The sequence below is a fragment of the Callithrix jacchus genome, chromosome 4 (genome assembly GCF_049354715.1).
Source record: "Callithrix jacchus isolate 240 chromosome 4, calJac240_pri, whole genome shotgun sequence".
NCBI lineage: Eukaryota > Metazoa > Chordata > Mammalia > Primates > Cebidae > Callithrix > Callithrix jacchus.
The window spans coordinates 65267254-65287659 of NC_133505.1; the positions used below are offsets into that span (position 1 = coordinate 65267254).

At 43.3% G+C, this 20406-nt stretch overlaps 1 protein-coding gene and 1 pseudogene across 25 annotated transcripts in view; one reads left to right on the top strand and one right to left on the bottom strand.

The window, feature by feature from the left end:
- Window positions 1–20406, bottom strand: part of DST (dystonin) — a 505428-nt gene that overhangs the window by 448831 nt on the left and 36191 nt on the right. The window lies entirely within an intron of this gene.
- On the top strand, window positions 4213–6209 carry LOC103792474 (mitochondrial import inner membrane translocase subunit TIM44 pseudogene; annotated as a pseudogene).

A 20406-nucleotide genomic window follows, 5' to 3' on the forward strand; every position in this document is an offset into this window, starting at 1 on the left:
AGTTTTAACTTTTTGAGAAATGTAGGAAATAAGAATAAATAAAAGGTTCCTCTTCAAAGCTTTCCTCTTAGTTTATTACGAATAAATAATAGTTTCTTCAAAGATTAATTTACTTTAAAGCTTTTGCTAATAAAGTAGCTGTTAGCTATAATAAAGAAGTAAGTGCATGCCGTGTTCTTAGTTCTTACACTTTAACCTAGATAATTGCCCAGGCATGCCTGGACAAGCCCAGGCAAGTCTTAGGTCAGACATTGTCCTCTTCCTTATTTGGAAATGTTATCGCTTCTCTAAGAATTCCTCAAATTACTTTCTCTTTTCCTTTGTTCTCCTCTGCCTTCACTTCTTTAGAAAATTTCCAAGTTTTTAGCCAATCGGGTCAAGCATAGAATGTGAGGTCCCGTTCTGGCCAACAGAAACTGGACTCAGCAGTAGGGCAATTGCGTCAGGTTATATGAAAGTAACTAATGCCCCTGTCTTTGTTCAGCTGTGCTCTTGTGGCAAGAGTTGCACCCTTCCTGCAGGAGGTAAACAAGCCTTGCTGAGTAATCCATTGCCTCTGTGTAGACTTTTCCCAACATCATAAACCCATTTCCAATAAGAACCCACCATACGGTTTTGCACAGTGGCTACACCATTTTACATTCCCTCCTACAGGGTACAAGGGTTCCATTTTCTCCATATCCTTCTGATACCAGAGTTAAGAAGAAATTACTAGTCAGATAGTAAGGGTATGAGAGTCCTAAGTAAGGTTTTCCCTTTAATAAGAAGCAGCCCCAAATTATTTTCCAACAAAGAGCAGCCTGTAAAGTCGAGCAGCAGCCATAGACAAGCTGAGAGCTTTCGCAGGTGGATGCCAGCAGAAAAGAACTACCTGGGTTGGACCAGACGTGTTCAAAATGATGGCTCCATCTTCCCTTCTCTGCCAGCCACGTGTACAGTAAGGAGCAGACAAACTGGCGGCGGCCAAGGAAAGAGTTCATTTGCATAATAAGATTAGGGTAGGGAGACCAGCCCTCCCAGCAGCTAGGTAAACATCACACCTGATCAAACCAATCTGTGAGCCCTACGAAAATCAGACACCACCTCCTCAAGCCAGACTCTAAAATTCCGCGCATCCACCACCTGCCAGCCTTTTCCTCTGGGAAGTCCCCTCTCTCTTACTAGAGAGAGAGAGAGAGAGAGATTTTTCTTTCTTTCTCTTCCTTTTGCCTATTAAACCTCCGCTCCTAAACTCCTCCAGTGTGTCCGAGCTCTAAATTTTCTTGACGCAAGACAATGAACCCAGGTATTTACCCCAGAAGACACAGTCACTTCACTTCCTCATCCACAATTTTTATCTTGTGCCTTATTGATGACAACCATCCTAACAGATGTGAGGTGATATCTCACTGTAGCTTTTATTTGCATTTCCTGGTGATGAGTAATGTCTTCAGACACAGTTACATCAAGATGTTCCAGAGCCCACTCTAGATCTTCCCTCTTAATAACCCAGTACATCTCAGGGGTAGGCCCATAGGCAAGACTCTGAATTCAAGTCTCTCTGCTTGGACTGTGCATATTACATGGAGGCAGGAAAAGACTGAGATCAGTAAGAGTTCATTAGGTCCAACGGCTACACAAAAGACCTTCTGAAGCTGCCTGGTTTTGTCTGTTCTAACCAGACATGCGGTCTTGATGGTGAGTTCCATAATCTAGTTGTATTAAATTATCCTTTGGCTTAAGTCAGACAGAGTCAGGTCCTGTCACCTACAAACAACAATCTCTAATGCATGCACTTTCTGTTAAAGCTTGCAGGTGGTTAGCTATTTTCCCTGGAGGTTGAATACTCAACTTAATCAGGCTGTTTGGCTGTGTATGAGTAGATGGGCATAAAAAGGGAGGAAATATTAATAGCAACAATTTACTAAGCACCATGTAGGCACTAAACCTGTATACGCCTTGCAGAAAGCTTTTCGGGGTTAAGTAATCTGCTTAAAACCAAAAAGTTGCAATTAGAAGAGTCCAGATTAGAACCCAGGTTTATCTAACTCCACCAGTGCCCTTCACCACTCTGCTCTTATGTAAAGAGATTATAAAGCAGTAATGCATTCAGAATTAATATTCTACATATATCCACGGGACCGGAAGTGCTCAGGAATATATGTTGACTGATTAAAACAAGAAAATGTTTATCAACAATTCAGATGAATGAGGCAGAAATTTTAAAAAATAACATTTTAGGGTAAGCATTATTACTTTATAAGGTCAAACTACTGTCAAGTTGATGATGTATCTGAAAAGATGGAAAATTAACACATTGACCCATTGAGCATCAATACAGAATTACTTTTCAGCGTGGGCAACATGCTGAAACTCCATCTCCATTAAAAATACAAAACTTGGCCGGGCGCGGTGGCTCAAGCCTGTAATCCCAGCACTTTGGGAGGCCAAAGCGGGTGGATCACGAGGTCAAGAGATCAAGACCATCCTGGTCAACATGGTGAAACCCCGTCTCTACTAAAAATGCAAAAAAAATTAGCTGGGCATGGTGGCGTGTGTCTGTAATCCCAGCTACTCAGGAGGCGGAGGTTGCGGTGAGCCGAGGTCGCGCCATTGCACTCCAGCCTGGGTAACAAGAACGAAACTCCGTCTCAAAAAAAAAAAAACACACAAAACTTAGCTGGGTGTGGTAGCACACACCTATAATCCCAGCTATTTGGAAGGCTGAAGCAAGTGAATTGCTTGAGCCCAGGAGGCGGAGGTTGCAGTGAGCAGAGATTGTGCTACTGAAGTCCAGCCTGGGGAACAGAGTGAGACTTTGTCTAAAAAAAAAGAAAATACATATATATCTGCATATATGTATATATATATATATTACTTTTGTATCATATGTGAAGAACTAAGGTGTATCATTAAACAAGACATAAATTTACCATATGTAAATATTATAAAGCTCAATAAACTGCTGCTTATAAAGCATATAATATGCCATTAAAAAAAAATCAAATGATGGCTGGGCACAATGGACCATGCCTGTAATTCCAGCACTTTGGGAAGCTGAGGCAGGTGGATCACGAGGTCAAGAGATCAAGACCATCCTGGCCAACAAGGTGAAACCCTGTCTCTGCTAAAAATACAAAAAAATTAGCCGGGGGTGGTGGCATGAGCCTGTGGTTCCAGCTGCTCAGGAGGCGGAGGTTGCAGTGAGCTGAAATTGCACCACTGCACTCCAGCCAGGTGACAGCAAGACTCTGTCTCAAAAAAAAAAAAAAAAAAAAAATCAAATGACAGCGGGGCACAGTGGCACATGCTTGTAACCCCAGCACTTTGGGAGGCTGAGGTGGGTGGATCACCTTAGGTTAGGAGTTCAAGACCAGCCTGGCCAATATGGTGAAACCCCCATCTCTACTAAAAATACAAAATTAGCCAGGTATGGTGGTGCATGCCTGTAATCCCAGCTATTCTGGAAGCTGAAGCAGGAGAATCGCTTGAACCCAGGAGGCAGAGGATACCATGAGCTGAAATTGAGCCGTAGCACTTCAGCCTGGGCAATAAGACCAAAACTCTGTCTCAAAAAAAAAAAGGTTCCCCTCATCACAGGCTAGAAATAAGGTGTACAGCAGAGGCTCTTCAACCCACAGATGAAATTTAAGGGAGATGAAGAAGGCAGTCAATTAACTTGGATAGAGAAAAAATATGCCTTTATTTTCAATAACTTACAATTGAAAATTAATATATGGTTCAATTATGAATGTAGTCCATAAACCTGGTATCATTAGTAGTGCCTGTGACTTGTGCCACCAAAAGTAATCATAGATTTAAATACAAAAGTTGTTAGTGGCGCAGATCTCTTGAAATACTATTTATACTTGTTACTTCAAAATCACAGTAGTTAGTAAATGTGCCAATCTCAGAGGCATTTGAAGTACAGCAACTCCACCTTAAATAGGAGCTGGGTAAAATGAGGCTGAGACCTACTGGGCTGCATTCCCAGACGGTTAAGGCATTCTAAGTCACAAGATGAGACAGGAGGTCAGCACAAGATATGGGTCATAAAAACCTTCCCGACAAAACAGCTTGAGGCAAAGAAGCTGGCTAAAGCCCACCAAAATCAAGATGACAATGAGAGTGACCTATGGTCATCCTCACAGTCATCCTCACTGCTACACTCACACCACCGCCATGACAGTTTACAGAGGCCACGGCAATGTCAGGAAGTTACCTTATGTGGTCTTAAAGGGGAACGCATGAATAATCCACCTCTTGTTTAGCATATAATCAAGAAACAGAGATGACACAATCTGGCCCCCACGGCGAGAAGGTCACACCGTCCTTCGACATGATGGCGGCGGCGGCGCTGCGGAGTGGCTGGTGCCGCTGTCGGCGGAGATGCCTCAGCGGTGGAATCCAGTTTCTTTCCAGCCAAAGCCTACCCCATGGGTTGACCTATAAGATGCGCCAGCCGGACGGAGAGCTGCCACTGTCCAAATCATATTCTTCTGGAAACAGAAAAGGCTTTCTGTCCGGCTTGCTAGATAATATCAAACAAGAATTAGCCAAAAACAAAGAAATGAAAGAAAGTATAAAAAAATTCCAGATGAGGCCAGGAGTCCGGAAGAATCAGACACGCTCCAGGAGGCCAGAAGGAAATACAAAACCATGGAGTCAGAAACCGTGCGGACAAGTGAGAGGCTACGGAAGAAGCTTGGGGAGCTGACAGGCACCATGAAGGAGAGCCTGCATGAAGTCAGTAAAAGTGATCTTGGCCGGAAAATCAAGGAGGGTGTGGAGGAAGTGGCCAAGACCGCCAAGCAGTCAGCCAAGTCGATGTCCAAAGGCGGGAAGAAGCTGGGCAGGACGGCGACCTTCAGAGCCCTCTCCCAGGGGGTGGAGTCCTTGAAGAAGGAAATTGACTACAATGTCTTGGGGCAGAAAGGGCCCTACTGAAGGCCCTAGCGACTCCGGAAGAGGACAGAGTTTGCAGGAGGGAAGTTCAAGGAAGAGAAAGTGTTTGAACCAAACGAGGGAGGCCCTGGGAGTCGTTCTGCACAAGGACTCCAGGTGGTACCAGCAGTGGAAGGACTTCAAGGAGAACAACCTGATGTTCAACCGGTTCTTCGAGATGAAGATGAAGTTCGATGAAAGCGACAATGCGCTCATCCAGGCGTCCATGGCCCTGATGGACAAGGTCACCGACCTGCTGGGGGGCCTGTTCTCAAAAACTGAGATGTCTGAGGTACTCATGGAGATCCTCCGGGTGGACCTGGCCTTCGTCAAGGACCAGTTTCTGAAGCAATATGAGAATGATATCATCCCCAGTGTCTTGGAGGCTATGATTTCTGGAGAGCTGACATTCTGGTGCTATGAAGCTACTTACAGCCAGCTGGCCCACCCCATCCAGCAGGCCAAGGCGCTGGGCCTCCAGTTCCATTCTCGCATCCTAGATATCGACAAAGTTGATCTGGCCATGGGCAAGATGATGGAGCAAGGGCCGGTGCTGATCATCACCTTTCAGGCGCAGCTGGTGATGCTGGTCAGGAACCCCAAAGGTGAGGTGGTGGAGGGCAACCCGGACAATGTGCTGTGGATGCTGTATGTGTGGGCACTCTGCCGAGACCAGGACAAGCTCAACCCCCACGCTGCCTGGCAGCTCCTGGACATCTCAGCCTCCAGCACAGAGCAGATCCTCTTGAGTATGGCCCAGAAGCCAGGGAACCCCAGGCTGGGTCATCAGGCGCAGAGGCACCGTGATACCACCTGCGGCAACTCCAGACCTCTGGGAACAAGACTGCAGGCTCTGCCCCCAGCTCTGTCAGAACAGCTGCAAGACCAGCTGGCTGGGGAGTGGGTGGTGGATGGCTGCTGGAGATACTCTCCCTGTGACTGGAGACACTCCCCCCAGGGCCGGCCCCTGCCCTGTCGCTCTGCCCTGCAGGGGTCCGGGACCTGGGCACCCGGGCTGCACACAGGCCACGTAGTGCCAAGAGGCTCCAGGGACTCCCCCAGCAGCAGGGTGGGACCTGGACCCCACCACTCAGTGGTCCACTGGCCATCTCAGCCAAGCCACTTTAGGTCCATTTTTTATTTTAACAATGCTCTTCCAACCTGTGCATAAGCCTGAGACTTGGAAAGAATAAAACACCAAAGTGCAGAAAAAAGAAAATCAAGAAACAAGCATAAAAATGGGTAACCAGTAGCCCTTGGGGCTCCTCTATGGAGTAGCCAATCTTTTACTCCTTTACTTTCTTAATAAACTTACTTTCATTTTACTCTGTGGACTCACCGTGGTATCTTTCTTGTGGGAGATTGAAGAACCCTCTCTGGGGTCTCAATCAGGACTCCTTTCCTGTAACCACTAGATCTTGTTATTCAATGCATTAATTAGAAAGTACCTCTACAGCTGTCAAAAATATTTTTAATAATTTATATTTCAATATAATTGGCTTCTTTTATAATTCTCTTTCATCCGTTTGCCTTTTTCTCTTGGTCACAAGCTAGACTACATTTCCTAGTGTTGTCCTGGCTGAGCATAGAAAGTCAACACCAAGACAAAAGTATGCCAAATTCCAGGGTCTTTATTGCCAGCGGCCACGGAGGACTCACGTCTCTCCAACCCGTAGCCCCGAAAGGAGGGTGTCAAGACCTTTTATACCCCTAAAATCATCTTGGGAGTGAGGGTGAGGGGCGGGGGTGGGGGTGAGGGGTTTTAGACGTTCTGAGGCTAGTGGTTTCTGTCAATCACCTCCTGGGTGGAGATGAGGGTGAGGGGCTCTGGACATTTCAGTGGATTCCTGGGCGGAGATGAGGGTGGGGGCTCCGGACACTCCAAGGGCCAGGGGACTTTTCGACATTCTGGTTGTTACTTAAGTGGTTCACAAAAGTCAAGATAAGCATTAGTTTACACATTGTCTGGGTAGGGTGGAAATCGCAGTCCTTAATTACTTATTACAAGTCGCAGGGGCCAAGATGGCATGGGTTTGGACTGCTTGCCTGTCGCATTTGGGTTACAGAGAGCAGTTTCACTAGAAAGCCGAGGTATGGTATGCAGTTTTATGGGGCTTTTACCATGTCACACTAGCCTCCCTTGCAGTTAGGTAAGGCCATGTGACTGAGATCTAGCCAATGAAATGTGGACATATGTAAGCCATTTCTGGACATATATGCATATAAACACTTCCCACAGCCACTTCTCCATGCTCTTCTCTTTTGACTGGCCTGACCTTTGAAGCAACCATGAAAGCCACACATTGAAGATGGCAGTGCCTCCATCAGCCCGAGTTCCTAAATAACTACATGAAAGAGGCCACTCTGCCAACCTGATTAGCTACACCTGTACCTTTAAATCAACAACAAATATATTTGTATTTTGTTTGAGCCAATGAGTATATATTTGCTATAGGAATTTGCACTACCCTGACTCACTGGTTCTCAAACTTCACTAAGCATCAGAACCACCTGGAAGGCTCATTAAAACACAAACTTTGGGCCACACCCTCAGAGTTTCTGATTCAGTAAGTAGGAGATAGGGCTAAGAATTTGCATTCCTAACAAATCCCCCAGCGATGTTGATGCCACCATCTCGTGAGTACACTCTAAGAAACCAAAGGTCCTGCCACTTACTGTGTGGTGAGTGAGTAGTTTTGGGCATAATAATACTGTATCCCATTGTGCTATAGGCATGGGGACCCTCAGTATTAGAGCAATTTAGCCCTTTGTGATTTTAATAACCCCACATTAAAAGATTGGTCCTGGAAGCCACTTTATCAGCTAGGAAAAATAATAATATATCTAGGAGCTATCTTTTTGTTTTCAGAGAGAATGTATTCCCTGGCAAATAAAGAAAAGTAGGGCAAAACATTACCTTTTTAAATCTTTTCTAATGACTAGTCATTGTTTGGTATAGAACATTGGTTCCTGGAGGTATGATGACAATAAAAAGTCTGTTTTGGAAAAGTCTATGGAACTGTACATTTCTTTTTATTTATTATTTTACAGAGATGAAGTCTCACTCAGTTTCCCAGGCTAGAGAAGAGTGGTGTGATCATATCTCACTGTAGTCTAGAACTCCTGGGCTTAAGTGACCTCCTCAACCTCCCAAGCAGCTAGGAACACAGGTGTGCACCACTACATCCACTTAATATTTTAAAGAGACAAGATCTCACTATGTTGCCCAGGCTGGTCTCGAACTCCTGGCCTCAAGAAATCCTCCCACCTGGGCTTCCCAAAGTGCTGGGATTACAGGTATAAGCCACTGTGCCCAGCTGAACTGTATATTTATTTTATTTATTTATTCATTTTGAGATGGAGTCTCACTCCATCGCCCAGGCTGGAGTGCAGTGGTGCAATATCAGCTCACTGCAACCTCGACGTCCCGAGTTCAAGCCATTCTGCCTCAGCCTCCCAAGTAGCTGGGATTACAGGCATATACTGTGACATGGTAAAAGCCCCATAAACTGCATACCTCAACCATACCTCGGCTTTCTGTTGAAACGGCTCTCTGTGACCCCTAATGTGACAGGCAAGCAGTCCAAACCCACGCCATCTTGGCCCCTGCGACTTGTAATAAGTAATTAAGGTCTGTGATTTCCACCCTACCCAGACAATGTGTAAACTAATGCTTATCTTGACTTCTGTGAACCACTTAGGTAACAATCGGAGTGACAGAAGTCCCCTGGCCCTCAGAATATCCGGAGCCCCTCGCCCTCATCTCTGCCCAGGAGGTGATTTATGGAATCCACTGGCCCTCAGAACGTCTGAAGCCCCTCACCCCTAACCCCTGCCCCTCACTCTCACCCCCAAGGTGGTTTTAGGGGTATAAAAGGTCTTGACGCCCTCCTTTCGGGGCTACGGGTTGGAGAGAGGTGAGTCCTCTGTGGCCGCCGGCAATAAAGACCCTGCACTTTGGCATACTTTTGTCTTGGTGTTGACTTTCTATGCTCGCGCCAGTACAACAGTACCACCACATCCAGCTAATTTTTGTATTTTTAGTAGAGATGAGGGTTCACCATGTTGGCCAGGCTGGTCTTGAACTCCTGACCTCAAATGATCCAGCCACCTCAGTCTCCCAAAGTGCTGGGATTACAGGCGCCACCGTGCTTGTCCTGTACATTTATTTTAAATAAAGTTTCACAGGTTGGTAATATAGTCTTTCTTTCATATTGACTGATATTTATATCAACTGCTTATTAGTCCCTGCTGGTAGGAAGCTCTGACTTGCAGAGAGACTTGATATTTTCTAAATTGCAAGTGAACAACAACTTGAGTGCAGTTTTGTAAATGAAAATATTTTAAAATCTCTTAATTATGTCAAGCATTCCTTCTTAAAAGTCTCTACCCACAGTCCTGCCTTAGGAAGTATGTTTTGTACCATAGCCTCACACCCCTCCAGTTATAGTGGCTGGGTCTTGACACTTAGGCTGTGTCTATCAGAGTTTTTCCTTTGAGATTTTGAGAAAAACTGAGAGCCTGGGCTGCTTAGCACAGAGGATGCAAGGGAGAAAGGGAGGGAGGAAGGAAGGAAATTAACCCTGTAGATCAGTGCTTCTCAAACTTTAATATGACCATGGATCACCTGGAAATCCTATTAAAATGCAGATTCTAATGCAATGGGTCTGGGTGGGGCCTGAGATTTTGCATTTCTAACTGGCTCCCAGGGTATTCTGATGTTGCTGGTCTGCAGCCCAGACTTTGAGTAACAAAGACGTAGAAGGACTCTGGAAACCGTGTGCCCTGGTACAGGTGAGGGTATCAGGGTACAGAAATCATAAGTGAAGGGAACTAAAAGAAAAGAAGCAGCTAGTGGAGTAGAACAGGGTCATTCCTATGGCATCTCACAAGTGCAAGGAATGAGGTTTTTCGTTGTTGTTTTTTGTTTATCTTTTTTCCTTTATTTTTAATTTTTAAATTTTATTTATTTATTTTTTGAGATAGAGTTTCGCATTGCACACCCAGACTGGAGTGCAATGGCACGATCTCGGCTCACCGCAACCTCCGCCTTCTGGGTTCAAGCAATTCTCCTGTCTCAGCCTCCTGAGTAGCTAGGACTACAGGTGCGCACCACCATGCCCAGCTAATTTTTGTATTTTTAGTAGAGATGGGGTTTCACCTTGTTGACCAGGATGGTCTCGATCTCTCAACCTCATGATCCATCTGCCTCAGCCTCCCAAAGTGCTGGGATTATAGGTGTGAGCCACCGCGCCTGGCCTTAATTTTTTAATTTTAATCTCACAGCAACAGAAACCCAAGGAGCGAGGTCTTGAATCCATAATCAATTTCTAGTTTTATGCATGTAAAGCCAGACCCTTGTATGGATCTTTTTCTTTGATTTCTATTAAATTATACATACAACATGCCTTAAAATATAGTATGTCTCTGATTCTGCATCCAAATAAGCCTAAGACACTAAACACAGTCTTGGATGGGGGTGGGGAAAAGACTAAATGAAGACTATGAAGTTAAGGCTGCTTGACATACAGCATCTTCTCCTTTAAAGAGCTTGAAGTGCTCTGGGTGCGGTGGCTCAAACCTGTAATCCCAACAGTTTGGGAGGCCAAGGAGGGTGGATCACAACGTCAGGAGATTGAGACCATCCTGACCCACTAATGAAACCCTTTCTCTAATAATAATAATAAATCTCTAATAATAATAAAAATTAGCTGGGTGGTGGTGTGTGCCTGTAATCCCAGCTACTCAGGAGGCTGAGGCAGGAGAATCCCTTGAACCAGGAAGTCAGAGATTGCAGTGAACTGAGATTGCACCACTGCACTCTAGCCTGGCAGCAGAGTAAGACTCAAAAAAAAAAAAAAAACAGCTTAAAGTGCTTTTTAATTACAAATGTTAGATTAGCCCAAGCAGAGATCATAGCGTACACTCAAAAAACAACCACATTTCCTTTTCCTGGTTGACCTCTGAAATCCACAATGAGGCATGCCTTTTCTCTCAACACTACGTAAGATTTTGTGTAGATCCTATAATTTTTCTGGTCATTCTCAGATAATTAAAAAGTCTCCCCAACCACTTCTAGTCACAAAAGCATACCATTCCAATGAGGTCACATCACTCCTTCTGGTTTCCTTCTAGACAAGGTTCAAAGTGACTCCAGGCTCTTTCTCCCAAGACAGACATAATACTCATGGATCCTCTGTCCCAAAAATTCTGGGAGAGCAGGCTGTTTCCAGGGCAGCCCTTTCTGCTCACTCCACCATTAGAACAGCAGTCCAGCCACAGTCTCTGGCCCTTTGGAATTATTATGGAGGCTTGCGGTGGGGCGCAGCACACTGCTGAGACATTTCCCAGTCTCTAATCCTGACCTGTCTAACAGAGTAGCTACTAGCCACATATTTTTATTTAAATTTTAATTAACTAAAATTAAATTAAAAATTCAGCTTCTCAGGCATGCCAGCCATATTCTAAGTACTCTTACCATATCTGGCTAGTAAAGACCCTACTATACAGAAGTGAAATTCACAGAAAAACAAAAACAAACAAAAGACCCTACTGAATGATGCAGGTAAAACAGTTGTGTTCTCACAGAAAGTTCTCCTGAACAGCACTCCTTTCACCTCTCAGAGCTGAAACCTTAGCCTTTATCCATATACCTAAAATTGGTAATGGTTGACTATAACTCTCAGCAGACTAACTGCTAGAGCAAGCAACACCACAGCAATATCATGCTGATCTATGCATGACATGCCTCACTCATGTCATGCATAGATAAGCAAGTAGGAGTGGTGCTCTGTTCCACAAAGTCATTTAGAACACCAGGCACCTTCCATCTATGGCTCTTTAGGTCCTCAGTGTCCTCTCCACTCTGCTGGTTTATGGAAGATAGAGCCAGGATTATGTGCATGGTTTCAGTACACCAGACCTGTAAATGGCACACATCATTTCTTACATTTCATCAACTAGAACTCAGTCACAAGGTCATCACCAAGTTGCAAGGGAAGCTCAGGCGATCGCCCACCTCGGCCTCCCAAAGTGCTGGGATTACAGGCGTGAGCCACCGCACCCAGCTGAACACTCTGTTTCTAACACAGACTGAAAAGTAATTTTGACTTGATGTTTTGGTCTGCTAATCTGTACTCTCAGTCAACAACCTAGTCTGTGAAATATCAGGTCAGTCTAAGTTCCTTCTGGCAGCCATGTCTACTCCATCTGTTTGTAGTTTCTAAGCAGATCAAACAGCATCTGTTACGTTGTTTCAGCAAACACATAGATGATGCACTTGGATTATTTTTCTAATCTGATGATTTTTTTTATATTTAGACTGTAACTGCCAGGCAAAAGTCTGCACAAATTTTAATCAACCCTACTGCTTTTGGTACAATAGGGTTCAACCCTTTATCCTTCCCATTGTCAGTTTTGGTTTTTAGGGATGAAGTCATCACCCACTGAGTGACAGCAGATTTTTATGGACAGTGGCTGTTCAGTAAGGCAGGGTTTATTCTGTTGAAATTGGTCTAATATCCTTAGACTGAATTCATCAACTTCATGTTTTGTACCAAAATGAACCATAAAAAGAAAATAAATATGCTTGGCTTGCTTGTAGGCATATTTATGGAACCAACCATGTACCCATATTAAGCATGGAACCAACATTGCATCCATATTAAAATTAAATTAAAAGTAGGGTAGAAAAAAAAAGGTAAGGTAGAAATTACACTATATGCAAAACTATGACAAGTCTGGATAATATGAGGCATTCCCCACACTTTCCCCCATTCCTTGAGCCAGTTGCTGAGAAGGTAACAGCATGGCTTTTAGCTAGGAATTGTCCTCCGGCCTAAGAGCTAGCCGTCACATCCCATCCCCCAGGCCAATGCTGGTCAATAGGAAAGGGCTAGTGCTTGCTTCAACTAGGTATAACTCTGAAACTTCCCATGGGATCTTGAGGCCATCTGCATATGCAATATAATTCAACTTCTCCCTGACCCAGTCCTGCTTCCCTCACTCTCTTAAGAGTGTTTTTCCCGAGGGCACTCCTCAGTAAATCTCCTGCATGTAGTCTCCATCTCAAAGTATTTTCCTGGGAAGCTGACCTGAAACAAACACAGTCTGATTTCCTACATAGTGCCATCAATAACTTATGAAGCATATTTAACATTCAATGACAAGAAAGATTCAGCAACAAAGAGCTTCCAGAGGACAGGAAATCCATCAATACAAAACAAAATGAGAGTTAATGGCAAAACACTGTGCAATATACACATCCAAAACAGGCAGCAGTAACCATATGAAAAAGCAAAGTGGGAATAGACAAGAGTTCTAGAGAGAAACAAGCTCCATTCAAAGCTAAGGAGGACAAGTGAGGAAGGCTGACTGAGAAACAGGAGCAGCAGTCAGTGCAATCTGCTCTTGCGGCAGCCAGAGCTCAGCTCCTCTCAGCAACGGGCCCACAGCCCCAGGCACAGACAGTCATGCGCAATGACAGACTCTAGAAATAGCTGTGCAACCAGCAAATCATAACCCAGCCTTCATAATTATAGACCAAGGGATTTTACAGATGATTTTTTAAATGTGAGCACAATCTGTCTGCATGCAGCCTTTTCTGAGATACTACTCACGGACATTATCGCTAGTGACCATGTCTACAAATAAAGTCAAGGTTTAAAAATATGTATATCTACGACAACATCCTTCTCAAGACAAGAAGCTAGAATGTATAAAATTAAAAAGGCATGTTTTATGGGGCATTTACAACTTCCCAACTGCAAATTCTGAGACGCCAAATACCGCCCAAACAGCAAGATTTCTGAAGCAGTAAATGGTCACGCTAAGCAAAGGCCAGGAAGACTAATCATAAGAAGGTGCCTAGATAGAAGGCACCTGTCTCAGTTGATTTTCCTTCCTGAGCTCTTTAGAGGCCCTTTTTGTTCTTATCATAATGAGAGGGGCTTCTAAAAGAACTCAGGAAGGAAAATCTACTGAGACAGGTGAGCCTGTGTAGCCCACTGGGTGTGCAGCAAAAAATATGTGGGTAGGAAGTGAAGACAGGGAACAAAGAAAGATAAGAAACAAGATGAAAAAAGAAAGGAAAAAAATATGTGCTAATGTGCAATAAGTCACAGCAAAGTCCTAGCTGAGTCTATTTTTTTTTTTTTTTTTTTTAAGACTAAGTTTCGCTCTTGTTGCCCAGGCTAGAGTGCAGTGACAAGATCTCGGCTCACTGCAATCTCCGCCTCCCAGGTTTAAGTGATTCTCCTGCCTCAGCCTCCTGAGTACCTGGGATTACAGGCATGGCCCCCACGCCTGGCTAATTTTTTTTATTTTGAGTTGTTAAGACTGCTCTTGAACTCCCAGCCTCAGGTGATCCGCCTGCATCAACCTCACAAAGTGCTAGGATTACAGGCATGAGCCACCACGCCTGGCGACTGAGTCTATTTCAAGGGCAACCTTAAGTAACTTTCTTTTTTTTTTTTGAGACGAAATTTCGCTCTTGTTACCCAGGCTGGAGTGCAATGGCGCGATCTCCGCTCACCGCAACCTCCGCCTCCTGGGTTCAGGCAATTCTCCTGCCTCCGCCTCCTGAGTAGCTGGGATTACAGGCACGCGCCACCATGCCCAGCTAATTTTTGTATTTTTAGTAGAGATGGGGTTTCACCATGTTGACCAGGATGGTCTCGATCTCTTGACCTCGTGATCCACCTGCCTCAGCCTCCCAAGTGCTGGATTACAGGCTTGAGCCACCGCGCCTGGCCCTTAAGTAACTTTCAATACCACTACAAAATCAGTCTTTGGAGACAAGAGTCAATGTATCAGGCAGTATATCAGAAACAATTCAAGACATAGGAGAGGACAAGAAGACAGAATAAAGACCCAAATGTATATGTAAACTCAACTGTTAACACTTTACACAAGGGAATAATGAGTGGTTAACCTAATCTTACTATAACTATATCAATAGCATCTCCAGTAAACTATTCTCAAGTAATATCTTTGTCTTCAGGTACAACTAATCCTAACACTGTTTCTTTGAGAATGTCCTGCATTGAAGCCAATCCTAACATGACTCAGGTAGGCTCCCATAAGGAAGATGGGGAGAAGACAGATAGTTTAGATGGTTCAGATAATTCAGATCGTTCAGGCAGATAGGTGATAGGGAAGAAGTAACAAGACAAGTTGGCTAAGCGCCATGAATATGTACAGCCAAGAGCTCATACATCAACACAGCCATGAGAAGACCCATGAATCAAATACTCAAAGCCAGGCTGACAAGAGCATTAGGACACTAGGTGATTAGTTCAAGCAGAGCAAGACCTGGGCAGCCATAAGGGGTAGAGACCTTAAGACCCCTGAGTGTCCTCCTGTTGCATGCCCCCTCCCCAGAGTTCCTGAACCTCCCCCAGGATCTAGAAACTACAAAGTACTGGCCCTTCAGTTGGCATCTGTTCTGACTGGTCGGTGCCCACTTTCTACTAATTGTTAAATATTTTGAGCATCACCCCTGCCAGTGCATGAATTTAACAAAAGCTATTCAGGGCCTTGGTGCAGTGGCTCATGCCTATAATCCTAGCACTTTGGGAGGCCAAGGCGAGCCAATTGCTTGAGCCCAGGAGTTCGAGACCAGCCTGGGCAACATAGTGAGACCCTGTCACTACAAAAAAATACAAAAACTTAGCTGGCTATGGTGGTGCACATCTGTAGTCCCAGATACCTAGGAGGCTGAGGCAGGAGGATCTCCTGAGCCTGGGAGGTCAAGCTGCAGTGAGCCATGATCGGGCCACTGCACTCCAGCCCTGAGACAAGATCCTGTCTCTCACACAGAGACACAAAATGCTATTCAGGCTTTGGGCTGGAGTTCCAGGCAGAATTTCAAGTCCCAAAGGTGAGCTACATTACTGAGGTAGGGAAGCAGCATTTGCCAGGCCCCCACACCAGCAGTCAGGAAATGGATGGTTGCCAAGACTCAGCATCAATCCCCAGGCATGCTAAAAAAAACAAACAACAAAAAAACATGCAGAGGCTCCTAGCACACACTGCTCTGACCAGATATTTCTCAGAAACAGAAACAGCCCACCGAGGATACATGCAGCAAAAAGGACTGATCACTTCTGCCCACTTGCCCGCTGTCTGGGGGCTAAGCCTTTGCCCTTGAAGAAATCAAATGTGTATTTGGTCTGTGTTCAAGTCTTAAATGCTTTTCTGGCAGCACATTCTCTCTCAAAATCTGCTTACTCTGAAGACACACTTAGCAAGAAAGGAGAAAACAAATTCTCATGACCTAAAATCTTCTGATAATTTATACTGAATAAAGACAGAAAGGGCAGCAGGGAAAGTCAACAGATGCAGGTTTTAAACAAAGATGGTTAATCAAAGGTTTGTGAGAAATGTTTGTGGCTAGTCTATTTTGTGGTGGCTATAGCGTTTTTCACTGTTCATTTCTGCTCTATCTTTGGCAATGCATTACATGGATATCTGCATAAACTGTGCATTAGAAGTCACCTTCTATTGACTCCTTTCCCTAAGATGACGTTATTGAATCTAGATCAATAGCTAAAAGCTTTGAAGAGATTTCTGTTACCTTCTATGACCCTCTTGCAATTATTTAGGAAAAAGCTATTAACTTTTTAACCTGGATCATATGATTCCTGTTGACTTTTCCCAGTAGACTGATTTAAAAGAAGTTTATTTCAATGTGGCTTTTTTATAGCATTTATCACAATTTGACTTATCATGGATATGAAGGGAAGGGACATGCTTCTTTTTCTTCTTTGTGTCCTTCATTGCTCCTACTTGTGTTTGAGCACAAAATAGATTCTCAATATGCTTTGGGTTTGATTTTTCCTTTTTAAAGATCTACTTGTCTGAAATTTTCAGAAAACACAAACTAGAAACTTAAATCCACCTATAATTACAACCCTCTTTTGAACCCCATAAATAAGTGTGAATGTCCTTGTTTTGTACCTTCAAATACACCCCTCTAGAGTAACCACTGTGACATTAGCGCCTATCATACTGACTTCTATAAAAATAATTTAACAAAAGGGGGATATTGTTACATATATGTTTTCTACTTTACTCTTTTTGTAACATTTTAGAAGTGCATTCTTTTTTTTTTTTTGAGATGGAGTCTTGCTCTGTCATCCAGGCTGGAGGGCATGGCGCTATCTTGGCTCATTCCAACCTCTACCTCCTGGGTTCAAGTGATTCTCCTGCCTCAACCTCCTGAGTAGTTAAGATAACAGGCATGCGCCACCATGACAGGCTAATTTTTGTATTTTTAGTAGAGACAGGATTTCACCATGTTGGCCAGGCTGGTCTCAAACTCCCGACCTCAAGTGACCCACTCACCTCGACCTCCCAAAGTGCCGGGATTACAGGTGTGAGCCACCGCAACCTCTTTTTTACAACTGAATAATTTTCCAATTTATGCATATATCATACTTTAGTTAACTATTCTACTGACTGCAATTAGGACATTTTAATTTTTTTCCAGTATAAACAGTGGAATGAACAAAATATCTTCAACTAAATCTTCTTTTCTTAGAAGTGGTATTTCCAGTCCATAGGAAAAAGTTTGAGAGATACTAGAGGTATCAAATTTGTCTCTAAAAATGTACCAAACTGGCCAGGTGCATTGGCTTTTATGCCTGTAATCCCAGTACTTTGGAAGGCCAAGGTGGGCAGATCACCTGAGATCGGGAGTTTGAGACCAGCCTGGCCAACATGGAGAAACCCCATCTCTACCAAAAATACAAAATTAGTCAGGCGTGGTGGCTCATGCCTATAGTCCTAGCTACTCGGAAGGCTGAGGCAGGAGAATCACCCAGGAGGCGGAGGTTGCGGTGAGCCGAGATTATGCCATTGCACTTCAGCCAGGGCAACAAGAACGAAACTCTATCTCAAAAAGTAAATAAATAAAAATGTACCAAATTACATTTCTAGCAACACTATGAAAGTGACTTTTTAATTCTATTATCTCCATCAACACTGGATAATATAAATCTTAATATCTGTTGCCTATGTGATTGGCAAAAACTAGTTTTAATTTGCATTATTTATTTGTAAGGTTAGAAATCATTTTATGTTTTTATAAGGCATTTTTTTCTTCTCTTAATTGTCTGTTCATATCCTTTGCTCATTTTTGTACAACTTATATGTATTATTGATTTGAGAAGTTTTCATATAATATGAATAAAATTTATTTGCTATATATGCAGCAAGCATTTTTGCCCAGGTCTTTTGCAATCTGTCTTTTCATTTTGTTGCAAATAATTTTAGAATTCTTTTATTCAAACCTGCCAATCTTTTCCTTATTGACTTTAAAATTTTTGTTTGTCCTAGAAAGCTTCTCCCAACTGCAAAATTATAAAACATTCTCCTATACCTTCTATTTCTTTTTTAAATCCATTCAATGTACACTTACAATCCATCTGGAATTAATTATATGTACATTTTAATCTAACTGGAATTAATTTTTAAGTACAGTGTGAGAGACACGACTAATTTTATGTCCTGCCAAATGGGTGACATCATCTATTGAACTATCCTTTCTCCAGTGAATCTATTTTACTCTTATTTTTATTTTTGAATGTGTTAACTTTTTATTACAGAAAATTCCTAAATATAGAAAGATTTTAAAAAGAACCCTAAGTACCCATCACCCAACTTTAACAACTATCAGTGCCTATTAATTTCAAATGCCCATCTTTATCATTTACTAAACTCCTACATATATTTAGAGATATATATATTTGAACCAGACAAGGTGTCTCACACCTGTAATCCCAGCACTTGGAGAGGCCGAGGCAGGCAGATTACTTGAGCCCAGGAGTTCGAGACCAGCCTGGCCAATATGGTGAAAACCCATCTCTACCAAAATACAAAAATTAGCCAGGCATGGTGGCATGCACCTGTAATCCCAGCTATCTGGGAGACAAAGGCAGGACTATTGCTTGAACCTGGGAGATAGAAGTTACAGTGAGCTGAGCTCATACCATTGCACTCCTGCACTACAGCCTGGGTGATGGAGTGAGACTCTGTCTCCAGGAAAAAAAAAAAAGGATATATATATCTAAACACTCTGCTCTGAACCACTTAATCAATGTGGCTATTTTTACAGCAATTATATAAACACATAAAAATTTTGATTAAAACAACAAAAATATAGACTCTTTACACTGCATTGTACAGAGGTAAAAAGTATAGTAAGATACAGGCTGGCTACTGTAACAAAGAGATCCAAAAGGACAGCTATTCAAATAAGATAAAGAACCCAGGATCCAAAGGATCCAAGAACCCAAGATCCGATTGTATCACTGCTCAGTCTTCCCTGCCAGTATTACTTGCCCACAGGGTTGAAGCTAGCTTACCACCACCATTCCTTCCCAGGCATGAGAAGAAAGGGGCTGTGGAAGGCACGCTGCTCTCTTTTAAGTACTTGACCTAGAATATGTATATATCACCTCCTCTTATATCCAGTCAACCACAACTTAGCCATAGAGTCACACATAGGTGCATGAAAAGCTGGGAAATGAAGTCTCTACCTTGCTCACCATGTGCCCAGCTACAACCAGGGCATTTTTATTACAAAAAGAAGAAAAGAATAATCCTTAGAAGAAATTCATAGTCTCTACTACAGTGAGCAACCGTTAAAAATTTTTTGGATCACAGAGTTTCATTGGTTGTCTATAAAAAGTACTTCAAAGCACTGCCAAATTTAAAAGGGAATTATGCAGCTTTATTTTATAGAAAGACAAGACTTCCAAAATTACTAACTTTCAGTAACAGCAAGATGCCATCAGCAGCATTTTTCTTTTCTTTTTCTTTCTTTCTTTCTTTTCTTTTTCTTTTTTTTCTTTTTTTTGAGACAGGGTCTTGGTCTGTCACCCAGGCTACAGTGCAGTAGCACTATCACCAATCACTGCAGCCTCCACCTCCTGGGATCAAGTGATTTTCCTACCTCAGCCTGCAGAGTAGCTGGGACCACAGGAACACACAACCACACCCAGCTACTTTTTTTTTTTTTTTTCCATAAAGACAGCGTTTCCCCATGTTGCCCAAGTTGATCTGGAACTCCTCTGCTCAAGAGATGGGATTGGCCGGGCGCGGTGGCTCACAAGGTCAACAGATCGAGACCATCCTGGTCAACATGGTGAAACCCCGTCTCTACTAAAAATATAAAAAATTAGCTGGGCATGGTGGCGCGTGCCTGTAATCCCAGCTACTCAGGAGGCTGAGGCAGGAGAATTGCCTGAACCCAGGAGGCGGAGGTTGCGGTGAGCCGAGATCGCGCCATTGCACTCCAGCCTGGGTAACAAGAGCGAAACTCCATCTTAAAAAAAAAAAAAAAAAAGAAAGAAAACCAATTGACACCAAGAAAGATAAAAATTTGCTAGTAAATTTTATTTTTGAATAACTTCGCATAATCAATGGATAAACTTGAAAAACAAATGTCGTGATTAGGAAGGGTAATTATCAATGCGTTTC